We start from the raw sequence: 11224 nt of genomic DNA on the forward strand, positions 1-11224 counted from the left end.
ATCCAGTTATTCTATATCCATGTAAACATTTGGTAGTGTCACTATTTTTAAATTTTGCCATTCTGATAGGTGTGGAGTGAGATACCTTATTGTGGTTTTGCCTTTCATCCCTCACTGGCTTGTGGTGTTGACCACCTTTTCATGTGCCATCCAAGTATCTTCTTCAGAGAAATATCTCTTCATGTCTTTTGCCCATTTGTTTTCTTTCCGGTGTAATTTTGAGGGTCTTATAAAAGACATTTCTCCTGGAGAAGCTCAACCACACCTGCATGATCTCCAGCGCATCAGTTCTCACTGATTGGAAACCACCTGAAGATTTTTCAATAGGGGAATGCATTCATAAATTTGAATAAAAGAATGGGAGTAAATAAAGGATATGCACTTGGGATTATATTTCTGTGTAGAATTTAAACACACAGAAAAATACTCCATTGTTTATGATACATACTTTTGTTGTTAAAGTCTAAGATCAAGGAGAGAAAGACTAAACACCAACTTCAGATCAGAGGTTACCTTTATGATGGAAAGACAGGAATTACTTGGATAGAGAGACCTTCAACCCTACTTGTAAAATTTTATTTCTTAGGAAAAATCTGAAGCCAAGATGGCAAAAATTAACATGGATCAATTTGGTGTAGCAATCAATTGGGTGATATATTTTTCTCTGTATATTCTGTATTTATGAAATCTTAATTTGGTAATCATTTTAAACTAATTCAAAGACAGTTAAAACACCCCAAATGAACAAGTTAAATTGGTTCAGCAAGTTACAGTGCTTGCTTACCCAGGATGGAACACCTTATGCTCTTTAAAAATCATGATATCAAAGGACATTTAGGGATATGAGGGAAATGATCAGATACATTTGATGTGAAAGGGTAGATTAGAAAACAAGTTGTATAGAAGCTGCTTCTTTCCATCGCATATCTATAAAGTCAAAGGTAAATACCAACTTGCTATCCATGGCTTTATCTGAGGAGTGTGACAGGTGACTTGTGTTTTCTTCCACTTACCAATTTTCATCAGAAAAACAATCTAACGAATAATTTGTTTATTCAGGTAATATGTCAAAATAAACTAAGCAATTTTAACAGCACTGTTCGGCGGCAGACAAAATATTTGGAAACTATTTTGCTACTCTTCCTGTGCATGCTGCCCTCTTGTGGACCAAGAGAAGATACTATTCGTCCGCATGCTGCCCTCTTGTGGACAAGGAGAAGAATGCTACGTGAGCGGAAACCAGTCATTTATACAAGCCGATGTGTTCTTTACACATTGGTAAAGGTAAGATTTATAACTTTTATGATTAACCATCAATGCATACTCATTATAGAAAAATTAGGGAACTCATAAAAGTACAAAGAAAGAAAAGAATCACCCATCATCCCACTCTACAATTGGCTCTAGATTCTGTGCTCTTGGGCAGTGAAGATGTAAAGATCAGTATAGCTCTCTTTCTGTTATTTGGGTGCTAACCTTGGCCCTGACTCTGATAATTTGATTCTTGCTTTGTTTCCTTTTTTTGCTTTTTCTTTTAAAGCCTTAACTCCCCATTCCTTGTCCCTACCCCCTGGTAACCTATATTTTTGACTCTAACTCTATGAGTTTGATTATTCTGATTGTTTCAAATCTGTGAGATCATACAATGTTTGCACTTTTGTGTCTGGCTTATTTCACTCAACATGATATCTTCAAAGTTCATCCATGTTGTCACGTGTATCAGGACTTAATTCCTTTTTACAGCTGAAAAATAGTCCATTGTATGTATATAACACATTTTATTTATCCATTCATCCGTTGATGGATGCTTGGGTTGCTTCCATCTTTTGGCAATTGTGAATAATGCCACTATGAATATTGGTGTGAAAATATCTGTTCGAGCCCCTGCTTTCACTTCTTTGGGGTATCTACCTAGTAGTGAGATTGCCAGGTCATATGGTAGTTCTATACTCAGCTTTCTGAGGAACTGCTGCCAAACTATCTTCCACAGCGGCTGCACCAGTTTACATCGCCATCAGCAATGAAAGAGTGTTCCTATTTCTCCACATCCTCTCCAACACTTGTCATTTTCTGTTTTTTTTTAATAGCAGCCATTCTAATGGGTGTGAAATGGTATCTCATTGTGATTTGATTTGCATTTCTCCAATGGCTAATGATGTCGAGCATCTTTTCATGTGCTTTCTGGCCATTTGTATATCCTTCTTTGGAGAGATGTCTGTTCAAGTCTTTTGTCCATTTTTAAATTGGGTTGTTTGTCTTTTTTTGTTAAGTTGAAGGATTTCTTTACATATACTGGAAATTAATCCTTCATCAGATATGCTGTTTACTTTTAACAAGCCTCTTTATTTATACAGATACCTGGTAACTTTACCCTGTTCAGATGCCTTGATCGCTTCTAGCGCTTTTATTTTTTTCTATTATAAACAGTGCAGCAAAGGACACCTTTTATATCTATCTAGGTGAACGTAAATAACTATGTCTATAGTGTAAATTCCAAACAGGGTCCTACTCGAAGGCTACATACATTTATAAATTTAATAGGTATTGCCAAATATCTATTGTTCTTCAGAAAGTTGCATCACTTTAGGCTTTTACAACAATGCACAGATGCTCATTCTCAAGCCTCTAGTCTCCAAAACACCAGGTGCTAATCAACTTTTAAATTTAATGTTTGTCAGTTTGATAGGTGACAAGTTATATCCCATTTTTGTTTTGGTTTGCATTCCTTTTATTATGGGTAAGGGTCAATATTTTCTCCCTGTTCATTGGGGATTTATGTTTCTCTGTACCCTCTTTAATACTTCATCCTTTTTTCTTTTGGGTTCATTTTTCTGTTGGTTTGTCATCTTCCTTTTTCTGTTGTTGTTTTTTTAATACTTGTGATTTTTTTTAGCTCTGCTTAAATTAAGAAAATCAGCCCCATTTCACATAGGTTGCAAACGTTTTTTTTCAATAATCATTTTGCAATTCCTTATTTATGGGTTGTTGTTTATTTGTTTGTTTGCCCTGCAGGGATGTTAAATGATTAAATTAGTAAAATTTGTCAATTGTCAATTTTTCCTTTACAGTTTCTGGATCACCATGATTTGCAATAAAAACATTTTAAGCAACTGGCCCAAACCCAAGGGAGGTAGAGGCTGGAGCTGGCCAAGGTGGGGACGGGGCCGAGCCTAGGGGGCGGAGGGGGTTGCTGCAGAATGAGAACCAAGAACCCAGGAGGCGGCGGTGGGTTTGGGCCTCACCGGCAACGCCAGTGTGGACGGCTCTCCGGAGCTGTCATCTGAGGTGCCGGAAACCAGGCTCAGGGAGCGCGGCATTGGTGGGGCACAGCTCCACCCAGAGGAATTTCTCGTTTCACCACAGCTACTATTTTAGCCCATTTCCTCCCATTTGTACTTTTAAAATTGGAGTCATACTAGATATGCATTTTGCATCTCATAGTTCTTGACTCTATAGTTTCCCAACATTTTATTATGAAAATTTTCAAATATACAAGAAAGTTGAAAAAAATTTACAGCAAACACCCACTTACCATCTAGATACTACCCTTAACACTTGATTGTATTTTCCTTTCTCACATGTCTATCCAATTGTCCATCCCTCTATCCATCAATCAATCCATCTTATTTGATGCATTTCATAGTAAATTGCAGACATCAATACACTTCTCCCTAAATAAGTCCCTAAATGTGCATGAGCACAATTTGTTTACAGTGATTTCCTTTGGACACAAACTTTACACACAATGAAATACACAAACCTAAATAGATGTGGTTTCTATCCCCTTTTCCATTTACCGTTTTCTCATAAGCATTCTGCCCACAAATTAATCGAGGAAGGATGAAGACCTCTGTGAGATTTATCTTTCCGTCTGGGAACGCAGCGTGTCTTCATGTTAACCTTTTCACACATCTCCATTCCTTATTCCACTTGGGTCTCCTATAGCAAGAAAAAAAACTCATTCCTGTGTACGGATCCACTGATTCCAGTCTATTCCCACTGCAGCCCCAGGCAGATTGGGGGTGACGGTTGCATCTCTTTCTTGCTCACGTCAAATGCCTCTTGGGAAGCTCCCTGGGAATTACCTATCGACCGTTTTCCATCATTGCCTCACGCCTCTTCAGCCAGACACCGGAAGTGAGCTCCCTTCATTTTCAGACAGAAGACCTCCCCCTCTGGGTTAGTTGCATTGGCTATTAAATCCTTATCCGAAGGGCACACTTACCCTGTTTATCTTTCTTTTTAGCACTCACCACTATATGATGTATTATGTATTTACATATTTGTTTTTTACAACCTCCCATTAAAATGTAACTCCCATAGTAAAAAAAAAAAAAAAAAAAAAAAAATCCTTATCCGAAAGCTCCAGGACCAGGTGGCCCTCAGTTCCCGCTCCGCCTTCTCCCAATAGTCCTTGATCAACTGCAACTTCCTATGGGAAGGGCTGGTGTTCTGCTCGATGCCCGAGATGCCCATCCAGGTGGCCCGGTGGCCCCTGACGACATGCTCACAGGCCACCGAGTGCAGGCTGAGCTCGTCATGGGACAGCTTGGCCCCGTTCTGTCCCAGCCATCGTGCAGCTGGCCATGGCGTCGGAACACAGTCTGCTCAGCCAGCTTGACCTTCCGGATCAATTCCATCTTCTCCACTTGGCTCAGGCAGCCTGCGGGGCTGGGGGTGGCAGTGGCAGCCGAGGGACCAGGGGAGGAGAGCAGGCAAGGCCTGGAGGGCTGCGAGAAGCCACCTGGGTCAGGAAGAGGCCTCCTCGATGGCCTTCCCCGTGTCCGCGGCCACAACGCCAGTCCCACCACTTTGATCTGCCCTGGGCTCAAGCAGAGGACCCTCCCTGAAACGCTTTTTATTTTTTTTAAATACATAACAGCTTTATTGAGATATGAGTCATCTATTTAAAGTGTACAATTCAATGGTTTTAGTATATTCACAGAGTTGTGCAACTATCACTACAATCAATTTTAGAGCATTTTCATCACCCCCAAAAGAAAGCCCTTAGCTCCAGCCCTGGCACTCACTAATCTACTTTTCATCTTTCTGTGGATTTGCCTATTCTGGACATTTCCTATAAATGGAGTCATACAAAAGTTGTCTTCTATGTCTGGCTTCGTCCACTCAGCAGAATGTCCTCCAGGTTCATCCACACTGCAGCGTGTAGCAGGCCTTCATCCCCTTTGATGGCGGAATAACACTCGACTGCGCGGACAGGGCACGCTTTGGTTATCCCCTCAACCAGGGATGGACGTCTGGGCTGTTTCCACTTTTGGGCTGTTATGACTCATGCCACGAGGGACATTCACGTACAAGTTTTTGTGTGGACAGAAGTTTTCATTTCTCTTGGGTAGATGGCTCCCTGGGAGTGGAAATGCTGGCTCATAAGCTGGAACGCTTTTTCACCGTCACATGTGCTATTCCTGAAAAGGACACCCCCACCCCCCACCCCCAACCCCAGGCTCTACCCACCCTCAGTGCGGCCAGGTCTGGGGCGGGGGCTCTCAGCCGTGGCTGCCCCCAGCGGGACCAACCATCCCAGGCTGCCTGCGGCGTTTCTGGCTTTATCGCCGGATGTCCTGTGTCCCGGGCAACCCCTCGGTCACAGGCAGACTCATCACACCGTCACATCACACAACCCGGCTTGGCCGCCACTCACCTTTAAGAACCCTGAGGCTAGATTCTGATGGAGCTGGTCTGGGGCAGGCCCGGGGACGGCACCCCGGACACACGCAGGGGGAAGCGTCCCCAGCTGGCCGGGCCACAGCTCCTTGGGGATGTGGAACTTCTTCTTGAGCACAGTGTGCAGATTTTGCTCTTTGCCTTTCCATCGTTGTGCGGTTTCCAGTAATCTGACAGCATTCAGTGAGTTCTTAGCTTTCCACGCCAGAACCCTAGACCAGCCTGCAGGGAAGGACCCCCTTTCCGCTTGTGCCAACCAGGGTCCCGAGTCGCAAGCAATGGAAACCACCTCCATCTGATTTAATCTGAAAGGGGGTTAATGAAAGAATATTTGCAGAATCTAGGAAGGACTGAGAGGGAGGCTTAGTGGTGAAACCAGCCAGAAAGACTGTCCGAAACCATCCCAGGGAAGGACTTTCGTGAGGACATCGCCCTCCCCTGCCCTCAGCACAGGCACCCACCGTGCTGTGGGCACCACCAATGCTGGTGGTTGGTGCTGCCCCTAGAGCTGCAGCCCAGGCCGTGCCCCCTCGCCCCCACGGGGCTGCTGTGCTGTCCCCACCCTCGCCAGCATGAACCAGGCACGGGCCAGACTCTCGTTGCCCCCCACTCCCAATTCAGTCCCCCATGAGTGCATTGCTTGGCCAAGCCTGGGGTACGTGCTGCCACCCCCACTGCAAAGGAGGCTGGCACGTGCAGGTTCTAGAAGAGGAGGCGTCGGCTGCCTCTAAGGTGGCGGTTCCTAATCAGAGGAAGCGGTCGTGCTGGGCAGCCAGACCATGTGACCATGGCCACCAGCCCACCCACCCCAAGGAGTACATTGGGGGTGGGGTAGCCTTCCTCTGGGGGATATGGGGGTCTACAGGCTCTCCTCCAGTGGGCGAGCTGACCTCCTAGCAAAATCCACCGCAGCCCTGTGTCAGCAGGGGCAAGTTGGCTAGCATGGCCGACTCCTCCGGGTCTGCCTGGGGCTTTCCGGTTTCTTTAGATTTTGGACTATATTTCTGAACAGGCACGAAACTCAAAATGTACAAAAGGAGAGACCGTGAGCAATAAATCTCACTCCGGCCCTGCTCCCCAGTGGCCACCCCTGTTACCAGCTACTTTTGTGTCCTTCCAAAAGTGCTTCATGGTTGCCAGTACACGGGTATTTTTAAGCAATGTATACATATATCACTCAGCTGTGTATATGTGTGATGGACAGATCACTTATATATGCATATATTTGTGTAAAGTGAAGCCATCGCCCTCTATATGTCTATTCTTTTTTCTACACAGATAGCAGAGCAGTGCATTCGTTATTCTGCCCCTGGCTGCTTCTCTCCAAACAATATATCCTGGGGCTCTGCCCTGTCAGCTTGTCCAACGCTGCCTCATGCTCCGGAGGGTGCCTCAGTTTCCCATTGATCAAATGTCCACCATTAATTTAACCATCACCTCCTGAGGGCCACATAGATCACATCCAATCATTTACTGATAAAAACACAACAGAAGGTGCAGACACTTTTTGCAATCTCTTAAAAATTTGGCAAAGTCCATGAAACTGAGGCATTTGGGGTTCACGTCTCTGCATATTTCAGGGGAATGAATGAAGGCATGAATGAATGGCTGGAATGCTTGGATGTGGCTTTTAAAAATAGCAAATGCCATCAATTTGAATGATTGGCTCCCAGGTAACACGCTTCTTTCAAGCTGCTGAGTGGCTTCTGAAGAGATTCTACTGTAATTGTGGGTACAGTCAACCCCCCCACCCCAACCCCCCCCCCCCCAAAAAAGCCTAGTAAAACAGAAGGGCAATTGCTTGGAAAATTGGGCCGAAATAGTTGCAGCCTACAGTTCAGTCTTATAGCTTCCAGCACCATTAAAACTCAATGAGCAGTGTGTGTGGCCCACCAGCAGGCTCCCCATTTCCACAAGTCTTCCGTTTTCCGGTGTCCAGCGGGGAGGAAAGGGGGGAAGGAATGGAAATGGCCAGCAGTCAAGACCATCCATGTGGTGCCAAGCCCTGACGAGGCATTTTATTGTCTTGACACAGAAAGCAAATACCCGGCCCACTGAATCCAAATCCTAAGGGCCTGCACTATCCATGACACAATATCAATCTGTTGAAAATGTGTCATTAAGACCTTTGTACGCCTCTGAATATAAATACGACCACCCTTCCAGGAATAATGAAACCGCATGTGTCTTCCTGGCTGGTGCTGTGCCACCTGAGGACGCCGCCACCCAGGACAGAACTGGCCTTGACCTCATCTTGCCAGGCGAGGGCTCGGCGAGGAGAAAGGAGGAGGGCGGGGATGCTGGAGGGCTGCACGCTGGGTTGACATCCGGGTGGCTTGCCCAGAATGACTGCCAAGTCCTCTCGGGCCTAACTGAAGCTTTGCCCACCTCTGCAGATGGCTCCTTCTCGGTGGAAGCCAGGAGAGGCAGACTGGGAGCTCCCGTCCATGGGGCTTCTGACCCCATGGGGGCTGGGAGTCTTCGTGGCCTTCTGACCAGAACGTTCTTGGCCTGAGCTCGCTGCCTGAAGAAGCCATGGGCAGGGGAGACAAGGGCGCCATCCTGGGGGCTGGCGGTTGTTTCGTTATCTGCTCCAAGCAGCTTGCCAGCCCCTGGGTGGGGGGCAGGCTGGAGCTGGCGGCATGGGGCGAGGTGGCTCCCAGATAGTATTGTGAATCGCGCCGCAGTCTTGTTTAGGCCTGCCGTGACAGGTGACAGCTTGCTCTTAGAGGAAACAAATTACTTCCCTTGGGAGACAATCATGAGTGCGTGTTCAGAGCCCTTGCTTTGGCTCTCACATGTCGGGGCTCCTTTTGATGTGCCCCGTAAGAGTGAGGACCCCCGAGGGAAATGCAGGGCTCAATAGAACCGTTTAATAAAAATGTCCCAGTCGGGGGATTTCAAACTGGAAATTCACTCTCACGCAGTGACAATTAGCCTGGGTCACTGCCTACTTCTAACCCAGTGCCTCTCAACCGGGAACGATTTTGTCCCCCAGGGGACATTTGGCCCTGTCTGGAGGTATTTTTGGTGGTCACAACTGGAGGACGGCGGTTACTCGCTTCTAGAAGATCAAGACCAGGGATGCTGGTAAACATCCTACAATGCACGGGCCAGCCTCCCGCTCCACCTCTCCATCCTCCCACCTAAGAATCCAGTTCAAAATGTCAACAGTGCTGAGGTCGAGAATCGAGAACCCTGCTCTAACCTGACCAATTGTAATGTCTTAAAGATCTCTAAGTCCTCAACATGATTATTTTTCTTTGCACATCTGTGAGTTTATTTATAGCCTCTGATTCAACTTGGCTTCTGTTGTGTTCATCGATGCTATTCTTGTGTGCTTACATTGCAATACTTTTCCTGCCTTTGATTTTTTTCCAGCTTTGAGATATAATTCACATTCCATGCAATTCACTCATTAAAAGTGTACAATTCAATGGTTTTTACTGTAGTCACCAATATGTGCAACTTGTCCCATAGTCAATTGTAGAACATTTCCATCACCTCCAAAAGAAACCCATACCCTTCAGCCATCACCACCTCCTCCCTCCATTCCCTTCCTCTGCCCCCGAACCCTGAGCAACCACCAATATACCTTCTGTCTCTAGATTTCCCTGTTCTGGACTTTCATAGGAATGCAATCATATAATATGTAAAGATTTTTGTGTCTGGCTTCTTTCACTTAGCACAATGTTTTCAAAGTTCATCCATGTTGTGGCAAGTATCAGAACTTCATTAGTTCTTACGGACAAATAATTTTCCATTCTATGGTGAGACCACATTGTGTTACCTCTTCATCTGTTGGTGAACATTAGGGTTGTCTCCACCTTTTGGCTGTTATGAATAATGCTGCGGTAAACAGATGTGCACAGTTTTTGTGTGGAAAGTTTTTATTTCTCTTGAAAGTGGAATTCTCTAGATTCTCTAAAAGTGGAATTGCTGTGTTATATAGTAACCCATTGTTCAATCATTTAATGAACCATCAAACTGTTTTCCAAAGAGGCTGCACCATTTTATATTCCCACTGCCTTTGTTTTTTGACCAAGTATGTAGAGAAGATGCTTGCCTGCAGGTTCCAGGAAGTGAAAGACTTCAAGGAAAGGGACAGATTTACAGACTGGAGCTGAAGAGGAGCATATAAGCCACAGACACACTGTGAGATGCCAAATAAATGCTTTATTTAAAATGAGTGGATAATTATGACAATGTTATGTGTACATAGGAAATTCTTTAAGAAAGCTCTTGTCAGCCATTCTAAACAGGAAAAGTCTTCAGTTCAGACCTTTTGTTTTGAAAATTTGATCAAAATCATGGGTTTATTTTTATTTTCAAATGAAATAAAATGTTTCTCACAGAGGAACATGGCAGAACCTATTAGTGACAGGAAAGCGGTCACGATTCCTAGTGGGAACACATAGGAGAGGCGTTTCCTCGTTAGTATATCTTTATCAATAGGAAAGTTTTGTGGAAAGTTAAGGGTGGTTTGGCCAAAAAAGTCCACAGCAAAATTCCGACTCACTGTAGCCACGGTACAAGCACAGCTGAGGAAAAGAAAGATGGCGGCCTTGTTGTAACATGATCAGAGGAAGTCTGGGTATCTGTCATCGATGCAGCTGACAAAAAGGGCCACTGTGCCGAAAACCAGGGCTACTAACTTCATAAAATTATCCACCAACATCAGTTCCTGCCCATACGCAATTTCACTGGAAATGACCCAGCTTGAGTTGATCTGACTGTATACTGGCAACTCAACCAGAGAACCAGAGATGTTAACCATTTGAAAATAAAAAGCTTCCCAAAGTCCAATGAACACGACGGGAACGATGGTGCTGTCAAATTCCCACACGCGCCAGGACCTGCTGTTTGCTAGGACCAGACCGAAAGCCAAGGATAAATAACTAAGAAAGAGGCAAAACATTTTCCAGTGCAAGGGCTGCTTCATCTTGGGTTGGTTATAGAGGTAGAGGAGCTAGGAAGTCAAGCCAGGAACACTGAGGAGAAAAAATAAACAAACATATGGGATAAGCCATGGTTTCAAAAGTGCTAAATATTTATGTCTTGCTTTCTTGTCTCTAAAAGTTACGTTTAAGGGATATATATATCAGCCTTCAATTAGTGTTCTAAATATTTTAGATGAGAATAAAAAAATCCTAGAAATCCTAGGCCATGGTGGGAGTCTCGGCTTGCAAACCTTTTTTGGAGTGCAATTTTGCTGTGTCAGTCAAAAGTTGAGATGTTCTTATCTCTTGTTCTGCAACTCCAATTCCAGGAATTAATACACAAATAATCACATGTTTTCAAAAACATATGCACAGAGAGGTTAGCTTCAGCAATGTTTACAACAGAGAAAAACTGGAAATAACCTAAAGGTCTATGAATAGTGGAATGCTCAAATAAATTATGGCACATCTAAGATGACTGTGGAATATTATGTGACCGTTACATAGAATGGGTTATCTATGTCAGCGGTCTGAAGAAACTTCTGTATTATACCCAAAAAGCAAACCGAACAACACTGCATGAGTATGATCATTTTTGT

The 11224-nt window shown here is 44.6% G+C and overlaps 2 pseudogenes; both read right to left on the reverse strand.

Annotated features, from left to right (window-relative positions):
* Positions 1-3990: 3990 nt before the first annotated feature.
* On the reverse strand, positions 3991-5834 carry LOC119522462 (annotated as a pseudogene).
* Positions 5835-6578: 744 nt separating this feature from the next.
* LOC119522463 lies at positions 6579-10627 on the reverse strand (annotated as a pseudogene).
* Positions 10628-11224: the final 597 nt, after the last annotated feature.

This window comes from Choloepus didactylus, chromosome X (genome assembly GCF_015220235.1).
Source record: "Choloepus didactylus isolate mChoDid1 chromosome X, mChoDid1.pri, whole genome shotgun sequence".
NCBI lineage: Eukaryota > Metazoa > Chordata > Mammalia > Pilosa > Megalonychidae > Choloepus > Choloepus didactylus.